This window comes from Aedes aegypti, chromosome 3 (assembly GCF_002204515.2).
Source record: "Aedes aegypti strain LVP_AGWG chromosome 3, AaegL5.0 Primary Assembly, whole genome shotgun sequence".
Taxonomy (NCBI): Eukaryota; Metazoa; Arthropoda; class Insecta; order Diptera; family Culicidae; genus Aedes; species Aedes aegypti.
The window spans coordinates 94,831,969-94,844,885 of NC_035109.1; the positions used below are offsets into that span (position 1 = coordinate 94,831,969).

Sequence of the window (12,917 nt, forward strand, 5' to 3'; positions counted from 1 at the left end):
GGGAAGGTGTAGGGCTGGTATAATTTTATGGCAGAGAGACTTGCTGTTTGATTAACAGAATGTATCAGGCGTTAGGAAAGCCGTGCTATAATGATGGAAGAACTAAAGCGTAGGGAAACGGTGGTTTTGTCCCTCTCTGGTAGTTCTCGCAAATGCTGTGAACTGTGATAGATAAAGGGGGCAGGATCCGTCATTGATTTCTGAATTTTCAAAAGTTTTTTCGTTGAAAATCAAGAAAATTTACACAAAGATGTGTTCACTGTATTCTATTCTCCAACCGAAACACAGTGAACACATTTTCATCGAATAATTTTGAACAGAAAAACTGCTTTTGAAGTTTCGATGATGACGATGATTATGATGACGGAGCGTTAAACGTTCCTGATAAATAAAATAAAAAAAATCGTATCTGACTTATTGAAAAAAACCATATCCAGTTCGAATCTAAAGGCCAATGCTTGTTATTACATCTGCTAGAAACCAAAATGAAGCATTTTCCCGATGGTAATTGAAATTTCCGTATATTTCCCGGTTCCTTCCCGGTGATATGAAATTTCAGGATATTTCTCGGTTCGCTGGTCACCCTAAATATTCACATTGCCCCAGTGTACCTTGTCGATATTCGGTCGAAGGTTTATTATAATTAACAAAAATCTAATCTAAAAAATCGAAGCCTTTTCAGATTCAATTTTGCACTTATATTCTACTCGATCAAAATATGTGCGCTATCCTCAATGAAAAACCGGCTGATTGCGAATTGTGTATAGATAAGAATGGACGCTTCCACATGATTTCTTATCTCATCTGGCTGTTGGCCGACCTCCGGTATCCCGTGAAATTGTACAATCGCAAAAAGAAAACACGAATTCGTACTACGTGCTAGTTGAACATTTATTCGATGTTTCGATTGAAACCGTTCGCTTATAACTAAAAGGTAAACATAAAAACAACACCTACACCCTCGATGCGTACACGGGAAAAAAATCTGTGGTAAAAATTACTATTTTAGTTGACTACGCCCATTCTTGAAACTACCATGGAATTTCAGATCAATTTACTATGTTTACGGTACATCACACCACATTACTGGCACATCTGACAGAAATAATTTACAACAATCTGATTTCGACTACACACATGGTAAAATCAAGCGCATTTCTGGTCTGCTGAAAATTGCCGGTGCGATCGCTTAAGTTAACCCCCTAAAATGGTAGTTTTTACCGCACAATTTTTTTGCGTGTATGGATCGTTAGCAGCAGTGCTACCAGTTCTGCCGTTCATAAAATCTAGTAAGGGGCGATCACTGCTACTCAACACTGGCAACATATAGGGGGAGAGGGTCAAGCCATGCGTGACAAGCCTTACAAATTTTTTGGAGGACTCATACAAAACACGTAACAAAGGGGAAGGAGGTCGGAAAAGCTGCATTTAAACGTGATATAATTTGTGTATGATCCCTATAGTACATAGACAAAGTCTACAGACAATTGCGTTATCGAATTTTCAATAATATGTAAAATGTTAATATTGGGTTGGTTATGCTAAATTATCATCAAAATTAAATTTTGATTGATTTTTTTTTTAGGTTTTTTTTTTTAAATTCACATTGTGAGATACCATGTAGAAAAATACAACTTTCTTCGGTAAAACACATCGCACCGCGCTGCATTGCCCCTTAATCTCACCAAGGTCTCACTGAACGATGATGTTTTCGTTGGTACTGGAAAGTTAATCTGTCAGTTTTTCTCACTTTGTGTTCATTTTTATGACACCGTGAGATCCTATGCTTTAGACTGGCAGCTTCTACCAACCACTAGCACTTCGAAAAAAAAATTGTTTACAGAATAGGCCAGGAGAAGTGGATGAACTAGTCATTCATTTTTCTGTCAATTCTCATACAAAATCTACTTTTTCTTTGACATAATTTCACTCTAGGTGAACCACTTCCCCTGGCCTATAAACTTCAAATTTGTATAGAATTTTATTCCAAGTTGATTGGTGGCGACGAATAATCGGTGGAATAGAAAACATTGAAGAAATATTCATGCCTTTGCACATGAAGGGGGTGGTCATGTGCAAAGGACGTGCTTTTGCAATGAGGCTTCAAAATATATTCCACTAACTTGGCATATACATTTCAGAGCAAGCCATACATTGCCAGCACATTCCATGTGTGATTTTGCATCATTCATTCATTGTACTGTCAGCACATAATTCGCAAGCACCGAACCACACGGAAATTTGCAAATAAATATGTGGGAATTTGCCTGGGTGTAGAGCGTGTAGAGAGCATTGCCAGCATCTCGCCGTTCATTAGCATGTTCTCACTGTCATTCTCATCGTTCACGATGAGATGCAACATAGCTATCGTTCAAAATAATTTGAAATGTAAAGGTATGCTTAATTTATTTCAACCGAAAATGTTGCATTTTAAAGAAATAAAAACAATAGCTTTACATCAATCTAAACTTTCGGATTAATGTGAAAATACGTTCATGATTCATATCGCATGAAAGAAAACGATTAAATTTTTTAATAAATGTCAATTATCGATATTGTTTGGAGTCCAAACTTTAAGTTATGAATATTTATAAAAGACAATATATCTAATCTGAAAATCGGACGTTTGTTTTTTATTTTTTACCTACGTTCTACTCGATCAAGATACGCGCGTTACTACAAAGAAACATTGTCAGTTGTATATAGATAATGTAGAACGGACGCTCGACGCTCCCAGATGATTTCTTATCTTATCGAGTAACAGAAATACTGATATAAGAAATCTGAGGTCAAGCATTGTTACATATACACAACCGGCGAATCCTATTATTGACATTCATGGCTCATTTCGGGAAGGGAGGGATAGAGTGATCATGGTATTTTAGACAGACCGTTACGCGTATATAATTTGATCGTTTAAATACTGTAAAATCAAATAGAAGTAGCCAAATCTCGCATAACTTATGATCTCACATGACGATGTAATGTGTCAATTATATCATCTGTCATCTGTGTCATCTCATGAGCCTCTGTACGTGCCATAAATTGGGTCCTAAAATTTGTAATGAAATCTTGTTTTTATTTAATAACACGAAAAAGCATGTTAATGTAATTACTTTAGCAATTTTTCCCGCTCAAATAATGACTATATCATGTTTAAACATTAATTTAAAAATTTGGTCCATAAATGAACCTTGACACTTTTGATCATGTTTGACGTTCGCTTAGTCGACAAAAACACCACAGGGGTTTTAGTTCGACCACTAGGGTTGTTCCTATCTGACATTTCGTAAGGGACACGGAAAACAAAATACACCCAAAATTTGAGTTTAAGTCAAAGGATTTGACAAAATCTAATAAAAATGTTTTTGGGCTTAAACCAACGGAAAACATTAGAAAATTGAGTAAACATGTGTTTTTGGCCTAAACTTAAGCGTTTGGCACTAAAATTGGGACAGGGCTTTAGGACCCAATTCTTTTGTTCTCATGAGTAATAGGCTTGAATTTTCGCGAAAATCACGTGGCTCTCCCAGTACAGTAGTTCAAAAAAGTGAATCTCATCAAGTAGCCTATGTTGGGTGCACGAATTTTCTGAATCATGAGTGTCATTGAAGGCTATAAATGCGGGAAATGCAGCGGGAAATAGAACATTTTTCTACAGTAGTTTTGGGTTGCCCTTAGCAACGGGTGTTTTGCTATTTTCAAGGCATTTTGCCTACAGCAGCGATGGGCGTGAGTTTCACTGGCTTCGCTGACTGTGATAGGCCTATTCACATGACGTTCCAAAACAGCTGATCGGGAAGCTCTTTGACAGTTCTTCTATGAAAATGACAGCCTCGTGTATGCACCGGTCCTCCACCGATGTAAACAAATGCATAGACGGACCTGTCACATGAAAAGGCCTATTGGCTTTGCTTGGCTACTGTAGAGTGAATTTCAGATTTTTTCCCAACCCTGCTCATGACTTTTACTGTGTGCCGTGTGTTGGTGCTGTCTCGCTCTCTCTCACGGGCAACTTGAAAACAGAGCGCACAGTAAAAGTCAAACGTTGTATAGCATGCACATTGCACAGGCTTATATATCCGAACGAAGTTTAGACTGCGAAATGATGATCCCATGTGCTTTGGGGTAATCGAGTTCAGTTCGCCTTCGAGCGTCGTGGTCTCTCAAGGGGCTCCGCAGCTTGTAGGTTGAAGCGCCCATCTAGCGAGTAGGGAGTCGTGGGTTCGATCCCCATTTTTTAAGTATATTTAGAAAGAAGTAAGCGCTTCGAAATGATTGAAATAATATCATGTCATGGAAAATCCGAAAGGAAACTACCTTTTCACAGAAGATCTGTAAAAATATACAGATTAAATCGGTGAAATGCTAAAAGAATAACAAAAAAATCACAGCAGATGGGTAGAAAAACTCCGAACAGCCCAATTAAACCTCCAAAAACAGTCAACAATTCCACAGAAAATCTGTACAAAACCACCGAACTATTCGGTGATTTTGACAGATGAAATTTTTCAAGTTTTACAGGTCATTCGGTGAAGTAAAAAATCACCGAACGGATTACCGAAACAACTGCTGCTGAGAATTCGGTGAAATTTACAGATATCTGTGATTAATTCTAAGTGCGTTTGTTTCATACTATTTAACTTCTTCACTCGAAACAGCAGAAATTTTGGTTCAAGTCACGGTTAGCAATATGGCCGACAATTGATTTTACAGATTGTCGGTGCAAATAGTCACTATTTAATAGTGAAATATGTCATCAGACAGTAAAAACTTTACATAAATTTGTACTTTTTCCACCTTTACAGAACTTCGGTAAGTATTTGACAGTTCTGTTGAAAGCATTAGGGGAAGAGCACCAATTTTCGACACATTCATACGTTTTTGGCCTACTTTGTATGGAAATCCGAAAATTAGCACAGAATTCTTGTGGGTCGAAAATTAGTGCTTTTCCCCTAGTGTATTACAGAAAAATCAGTGAAAGCGTATTTTACAGTTCATAACCTGTGATTTAGTTTTATCTGTAGAGCCTATCAACCACTGATTTCATTATTTAGGAATATTGTGGTATGACCCATTGGCCTGGGACACGGTTATATGAAACATTTAGATTCTCGCTCCAGTCCACTTTTTGGATTGCATTTAAGTCCCATAACAACTGTGCAAAATTTCAGCTCGATCGGAGAAACTATATTTACGCGCCAGCCGTTCAAAGTTTCTATGGGATTTACTATGGGAATACTTACTTTTGCAAAGAAAAATCGCCAGAGTTCGCCCATTGACCTCTATAAAAAATTTGAATACAGACCTCGATAGGTATTTTTACGATGAACAACATTGCTGAAGACCGCAAAGCAATCCGATGCTTGTGAAAAAAGTTATTAAGCATAGACTATTCGGAAATTTTGCCCGATTTTGTTATTATTCGTGCCTATTCTGCGCGGCGTGTGAGTCGAGACGAGTCGCTCTCACCGCGAGTGACGTGAGACGACTAATGTTAATCAAATGGGAGCGAGTCGACAATTGTCACCTCATTCGACTCGTTTCATCTCACACGCCGCGCAGAATAAGCACGATTGTTATTCCTTTACGTGTTAATCAACGTTACATTGCCAATAGGTTTTCATTGAATAACTTTTTTCACAAGTGTCGGACTGTTTTGCGGTCTTCAGCAATATTCTTCACCGTAATAATACCTATCGAGGTCTGTGTTCAGATTTTTTATAGTGGTCAATGGGCGACCTCTGGTGATTTTTCTTTGCAAAAGTAAGTTTTCCCATAGTAAATCCCATACAAACTTTGAACAGCTGGCGCTAAAATATAGTTTCTTCGATCGAGCTGAAATTTAGCACAGTTGTTATGGGACCTAAATACAATCCAAAAAGTGGACTGGAGCGAGAATCTAAATTTTGTCCCACACTAATGATTCATATTTTATTTGGTGCTCATCAAAATATCCTTTTACAATTGAGATGCGATACACTTTAGTTGATGTGTCACACTGTCCCAACTGGGCACAACTCGTTTTATAAAATCTATTACCCTATTAGGACTACCTTGCCAAATTTCCAAGGGCTCTAATGACTCTTTTCCAAATGTTAACATTCTTTGATTATGCAATGCTCCGCAGTTGCAGAGTAAATGCTCAGCAGTTTCGTTTTCAGCTTGACAAAAACGACACTCAGAGGATTGTTTTTTTCCTAAGATGATACCTTCTTGGGCAGGGACCAATCATCAGGCCAGTTTTTACCCTAAGATTTCCTTTCTTAAAATTCAGTATAGCCCGGGCTTTTGCTAGACTGAGTTTTATGAATCCTTTCGCTTGCTTTCCGTGGCGTTCCAATTGGATTCTACCATGGACATTTCCCAGTTTTTCAGTTTCATCCTGGGAGTGCACTCAGGCACACCACAGAACGGTTCAGGGCCGACAAAGCTCGAAGCTGCACCCTGTCTTGCTAGATTGTCGGCGATTTTTTTTTTTTTTTTTTTTTTTTTTTCAGTTTGTCTCAGTCACCATCTGATACTGACGGATGATGGATGTGCTCCCCTATGCACGGTCCTCCGTGCGGCGTCTTCTGGTGGCTGGACGGGTTATTTTTTTGGAGGGGCTGGGAATTGAATCCATGACCTTCTGCTTATGAAGCGAAAGCGTAACCTCAAGGCTACGGACCCCCCTAGATTGTCGGCGATTTCATTCCCCTCAATTTTACCCAGAACAATCTAACTTCGTTCCTACTGGCCAATTACTTCAGAGAAAGAATGTATTCCCATACTAACTTAGATCTACATGTGAATGCCTTTAGAGCATTCAAAGCTGCTTGATTGTCCGAGAAAATACAGATCTTTGCAAACCTATAGTTTCTTTTGAGATAAACATTTTTACAGTCAATGATGGCTTGCATTTCAGCTTGGAACACAGTGGCATTGCGCCCCATAGCGATTACCTTGCTGATACCAGGGCCGAAAACTTCAGCTCCGGTATTGACTCTCCATTTGATTTGCACGACGAGCCACTTCACTCGAGTCGAGAATTGTCACCTCGCTGTGGACCAGTGCACGAGTTCATTATTTCATATTCGTTTGAGCGGTGCCGTGTTATTTACGTTACCATGGCAACGAGTGAATTCGGCACCGCTCAAACGTCAAATTAGTGAACTCGTGCATTGGTCCATGGACTTATCCACGGTCTTCTTTTATCCTCGACTTTCTTTTTCTTTTCTGCTCTAAATGCGGGCAATGTTTACATTAAATGACATCCGGACCAACATCCGGACAACGAATGTTCACCGGATGAACACGAAGTGGATGAATGCACAACGAAATCGTTCATTTTTTGTAAACACGGCCCGCAGTAAAGGTTTTCATCCCGCTGGAAGTTGCAGCGTGACGTCATCGTGGTCACCGTAGATTAGTTCATACGACACCGACAATTGTCATCTCACGCCACTCGTAGAATTAACCCATTTGATTGATTGATTGATTTGACTTTATTAACGAGATTTTTAGCCCTGGGCTAGTTCATCTCGGGACCAACGGCTTTACTTCCCTTCCGAAGGAAGTCGTCACTATAACTTTTTACGTCATAAGTGACTATGTCGGGGATGGGATTCGATCCCAGGTCCTCGGCGTGAGAGGCGAGTGTTCTAACCACTACACCAGGTCCGTCCCCAAACCCATTTGACTTGTCGGTATAAAATACAATAGAACCTGGATGCAAAATTGGCCCACCAGAATCAAATCTAGGGGTCTATTTTATAAGTCGAGTCGATCAAAATGACTCGACTGGAGTCACTGTCGACCGAAAAATTCGCTCGACTCAGCTCTGTCACTCGAGTTTTTCGACAGACAGTTGTCACTGTATGTGACTGGATTACTATGGGAGTCGACGGGTGACATCTGAAATATGCATGCTTGCTTTGATCGACAACGAATACAGACGAGTCACATGAATCAGCTCGATTTACAAAATAGGCCCCCTAATCTCGCATAACTTATGATCTCGCCCTAAAAGCCATTGGTAACCATGTGTGTAGCTCGTTGTTTCTGAGCATTTGAATGGATTTTATTGCTATTTAACAACGCTATGGTGAAGAAAGGATCGTTATCTACCTGCCAGTGATGTTGGTTTGGATGCTTATCCCTTCACTTGCTCAGGAGCAACGAGCTACACACATGGTTACCAATGGCTTTTAGGGCGTTATCTCAGAGTATGCGAGAAATATAGCGGCTTGGAAGGGAACATCATAGTTGGTCTTCGTTGTCATCCAATCTTCTATTGTTCTCAATGTGAATTCAAATTGTGCTCCTTGGTGATCTTCATGTGACCAATAAAATCAACATCTACACTCAAGAAAATGGGTCCCTTGAATTCATGTGGATTTGCACATACGTTTCTCAAATTTCCAAAACAATTAGATTTATTTGTGCCATATACTCACAATGATAGTATTAAATACCTTCTATTTGCAGCACATATACACCATTTGAAACATATTCAAAGTATGTGCAATGTATAAATTCTTCTTCAATGCGCGCTTCAATGGAGTATATTGATCAGACAAATCATATTAATTGACGTTTTTGGTTTTCCTTGTTATATCCAATAATGAGCAAAAATAAAGAAAAATAGTTTATTATATAGATTGATAGACACATTGCAACGGCCACAATATATGTGGTATGATATAACAATTAATTATAATAAACGGTAGAAGCAGACGAACTAAAAATTGGCAACTTGTTGAGGCAACTCGTATTGGTTATAATTCTACGTCACATCTCTGTGGACAGCGAGGTGGATAGTTCATCAGTCGATTATCATTTATTGCTTCTGATGAAATTCGATTCCTTCCTCTGCATAAAAGTAGATTAAGTTAAAACAATGTCACAGCGGTGATTTTCAGTCATAATTACCTTCCGATGCTAACAAAGTATCGCTGGACAAATGCAGCTTATTAAGATCACTACCACGAAAACTTTTTACGGATGCCATATTTTTGCACAATGTGCTTCAGAAGAATGTATACATTGCACATACTCAAATTGTGTATATGTGCTGCAAATAGATGGTATTTAATACTATCATTGTGAGTATATGGCACAAATAAAACTAATTATTTTGGAAATTTGAGCAACGTATGTGCAAATCCACATGAATTCAAGGGACCCATTTTCTTGAGTGTACACGCAGAAGAATTTTAATATGTTGAAACTAAGAACGCATTGGTTAGAATCAATAATTTATGTATGTATCAAATCAATTCATTCCCATGTTAGTTTCTAAACCAGTATATTTTTAAAACAACAAAATTTCTAGTTGAATGAAAATATGGTAGTAGATTTTCGCTTCAACAATTTACAATTATTATTTCTATAATTGTGATTTTTAGAATCTACAATATTTTTTATTTATGGTCGCCATCATGTATTTGTGAGAAAAAGTGACGCGAACGAAATGAATAGAGCTGAAAGTATATCCGGTGAAAAACGATAAGAATTCATTAAATTGCTGCAAATTTTTGATTTATCAGACGGTAATTATTTGAGGCAAGTTAATACTTTCAGAAGGCATTTCATTTATATATCACACAATTTATTTTCAGCCAATATGTGCCGAAGAAATGGAAATTATACTTTTAGCGGCGGGAGGAAAACTATCGCACAAGAAAAGCAAAAGGTAATTATAAAAAAGTCTATGTAATTAACAAATTAATCAATTTGCATATTTGTTCCAGAATGTGCCGTCCGGGTTATTCAGCAACGACAACGGCTGGTGAAATTTGATGTGAGCTGCTCACAACCTATGGAACCATCCAGATTGTTCTAGAACATCACAATCATTCATTCTGATTAGATAAACATGATTATATAATAAACGAGCAAGCATCAATAAAAACATCACCTTTTGCAACTTTGGTTGAGCTTTATTGAAATTAAAATATTATTTTATTGAATGAACAGTTATTATTTTTGTTTCTACATGAGTCATACAGTTACTTCAATACAATGTTTTTATAGATTCAACAAAGGATATTTTCGTTTCAAAAAATATATTTTTTGTATTTGACAGTTAGCTGCTTTGAAGCATTTTTAGAAACAACAATATTTATTGTAGGAATAAATGAGTATATTTATTGAAACAATGATAAATGCTGGTAAGCCGTGAGTCTACAATAAAATTTGTTGAACCTATGTAGAAATCTGTTGAATTTACAATATATTTCTCTGCGTGTAGTAGATCCTTAACGGTAAGGGCAAGGTCCGCCGCAAGATGTTACGATGTATAACCTTCTACCTTGAACCGGATTGTCACCAGCTAATTTTCGCTGCCTACTCCAGCTCGTTCTTCGGAAAGGAAAAATCTGTTCTTCGAAATGGTCGTGCCAGATTCCGCCACTTCCAAATTCTCTCGTCGCCACTAAAATGTACGCTCACTACTGTTTAAGAAAGGTGACTGATTACGGGGGTATTCTTCCGGAGGGTAACTTGAAAAAGAACAACTTGTGTTCAGATTAACTTCACGATCAGAACTGATCTTTCGATCTCTTTATTGACATCAGAACAGCTAGCAAGTAGCTGGCAGTGTTGCGCGTAACGCTTGCTTTTCTTAACATGATTGCTGAATATGCATATGCACGTATAAATGTTTTCAGTCAAATGTTATTTCAATATACAATACAGTTGACGGGCAGCCTTTTGGGGCCTTGTCAAAATTTTCTTCCATTATTTGGAATTGAAGCAAACCGGTATTCTTATGTTCAAAACACATAATTTCCCGGTGTCTTCTCCAAATTCACGGGTATTTCCCGTATTTTTCCCGTCCATTTGTAATTCCCGGATTTTTCCGGATGGATGGATACCCTGCGTTATTGAAAGATTCCGTTTGATTTCTCCCGAAGAGTTATCCGACTTTCTTAAAAACAAATAACAAGCGGTGGAAATTCTACAGAGCAGAAATGCAATTGCTGTCCTATAATGTAAGAACTAACATTGGAAATGTTGCAGTTATAATGTTGTCGAATCATTTCAACTAACCTAACTGAACAGAAGAAAATTCAAGTGAAAAGAATAACATTTTCTTTGTTTACATGTTACTTATGTTATTGTCCATTGGGAAGCCCTAACAAATGTTAAAGCTAATAGAAATCGTGAATATAACTATTTGTTTTTGAATTTATTGTTCAAAACGGTAAACTTTTCACTTGCCCCACTTTTGGGGCAAGTGAAAAGTAAGAAGACATTTTTCAAAAAAAATTCCGTACTTTTTCTCTAATTTTTCATAAAAAGCAATTTCATCATGCTGCTTATATTTGGTGGGAGTCAAGCTAAGAAATATACACGACCTGATTTGTTTCAATTTTAAGTCTCTAGAATTTGAAGAATCTCAACTATGCGAATTCCATTACCCACTTGCCCCACGGTACCTTACCGGAAAACGGGGTATCTTTGATAATGCGGGTAACTTTGATAGTGCACCACATACTAAACAAAATATCATAATTTCTGTTAATCGGTTAAGCAAACCGAACGCAAAACCTAAGAATATTAGTATGACACTTCATTTCAGAGCTGTTTTCATTTGAATCGAGAGCATTTGAGGCGTTATATCTGTTCTACGATCACTATTTGATGTAGTTTTGAATAGTTGGTCACTTATCTTTGAAAGCCTAGTTATCATACAACTTGAATATATTCTCAAATCGCTTAGCAAAAAACATTTTCACAAACTGGGACCATTTTTGTAATTTAAGTCAGAAATTTACATGTAACGTTAAACGCCTAGAGTTATGCAATGCCCTATAAATGCTACGTAATTCATTCAATTTTGTTCGATTTATACTCTATTATCAAAGTAACCCCGAAACAGAAAACCAATTTTCGATTATATAGAAAATAATATATATCCATGCAAAATAATTCTTTTGGCAATCTATCAACTGCAGTCGATAGCTAGGATGCCAATACTTGTTTTAAAACTATAAATTATATTTTTTTGAAACAGCATGAATAAATATTCACGTTTTCTTCGAAAAACCTAACAAAGTTACCCCGTTTTGCGATATTAGTTTGGTTGATAAATTTGTTTTAATTTAGGTGAAAAACATGGGTAAAATAAATAAATAAATTCTTTGAATGGCCCCCAGGCAGCATGCAAAACGTCGCTGTTAACTAAACATGCTCAGCAAGGTGACGAAATCGAGGCCCCGATGGTATCCGTTTTAGGACTTATCAAATATTATCTATAAAGGAAACCGATAATACTTTTCCATCCTTACTTCAAAGGTCTTAGAAATCTAGAAATATATTGAAAATTTAAAATTTACAAACGTGTAGCAAAAAACTGTATTGAAAATATTCATTGGGCTTAAAATTAAAATTCCGTCATCCTAATGCATCAGATTTTAACGAAAAACTGGATATAAAAATAAATTTTCGATTACTTTGGAAAAGGAGGACGTTTTCAGCCCAAAGGAGGACGGGAGGACTTTAGATTAAAAAGGAGAACATGTCCTCCCAAAGGATACCATCTGGTAAGCCTAACTGGGATGGAGAAGGAATGTTAGTTGTGATGATTGTTGCAGTTTTGCATTTCTTTTTGTCTTGCGATGAAATGTTATTGTTTGAAGATAAAAAAAAGACGTCAATAATCATAATATGGAACCGTTTAAAAATTGTTTTTAGTAATGACGAACAAAGAAAGGAATGTGTATATTGAAATTGTATATAACAGAAATCAGAGATTTTGCCGACACTTGCAGTGACGAACCATCCATATTTTATATGAAAGTGAGATAAAATTAATGCTGTCACGATAGAAATGTGTTATGAGAATGAAACGAGCTTACCAGTTGGTAATCCATCCTGACACACAACGCGAACCAGACACGATCCATCCCGAAAAGCACTGCCTGAAGTAA

General features: G+C 37.3%; 1 long non-coding RNA gene across 3 annotated transcripts; it reads left to right on the forward strand.

Annotated features, from left to right (window-relative positions):
* The first annotated feature begins 9,180 nt into the window (after nucleotides 1-9,180).
* Nucleotides 9,181-9,895, forward strand: LOC110678718. Of its 3 annotated transcripts, none has more exons than XR_002501881.1 (3): nucleotides 9,181-9,244; nucleotides 9,390-9,676; nucleotides 9,735-9,895. It is a non-coding gene; the product is annotated as an uncharacterized LOC110678718 (long non-coding RNA). The 3 variants fall into 3 exon arrangements; XR_002501880.1 differs by having other exon boundaries at nucleotides 9,188-9,533; nucleotides 9,603-9,676; XR_002501879.1 differs by having other exon boundaries at nucleotides 9,188-9,676.
* Nucleotides 9,896-12,917: the final 3,022 nt, after the last annotated feature.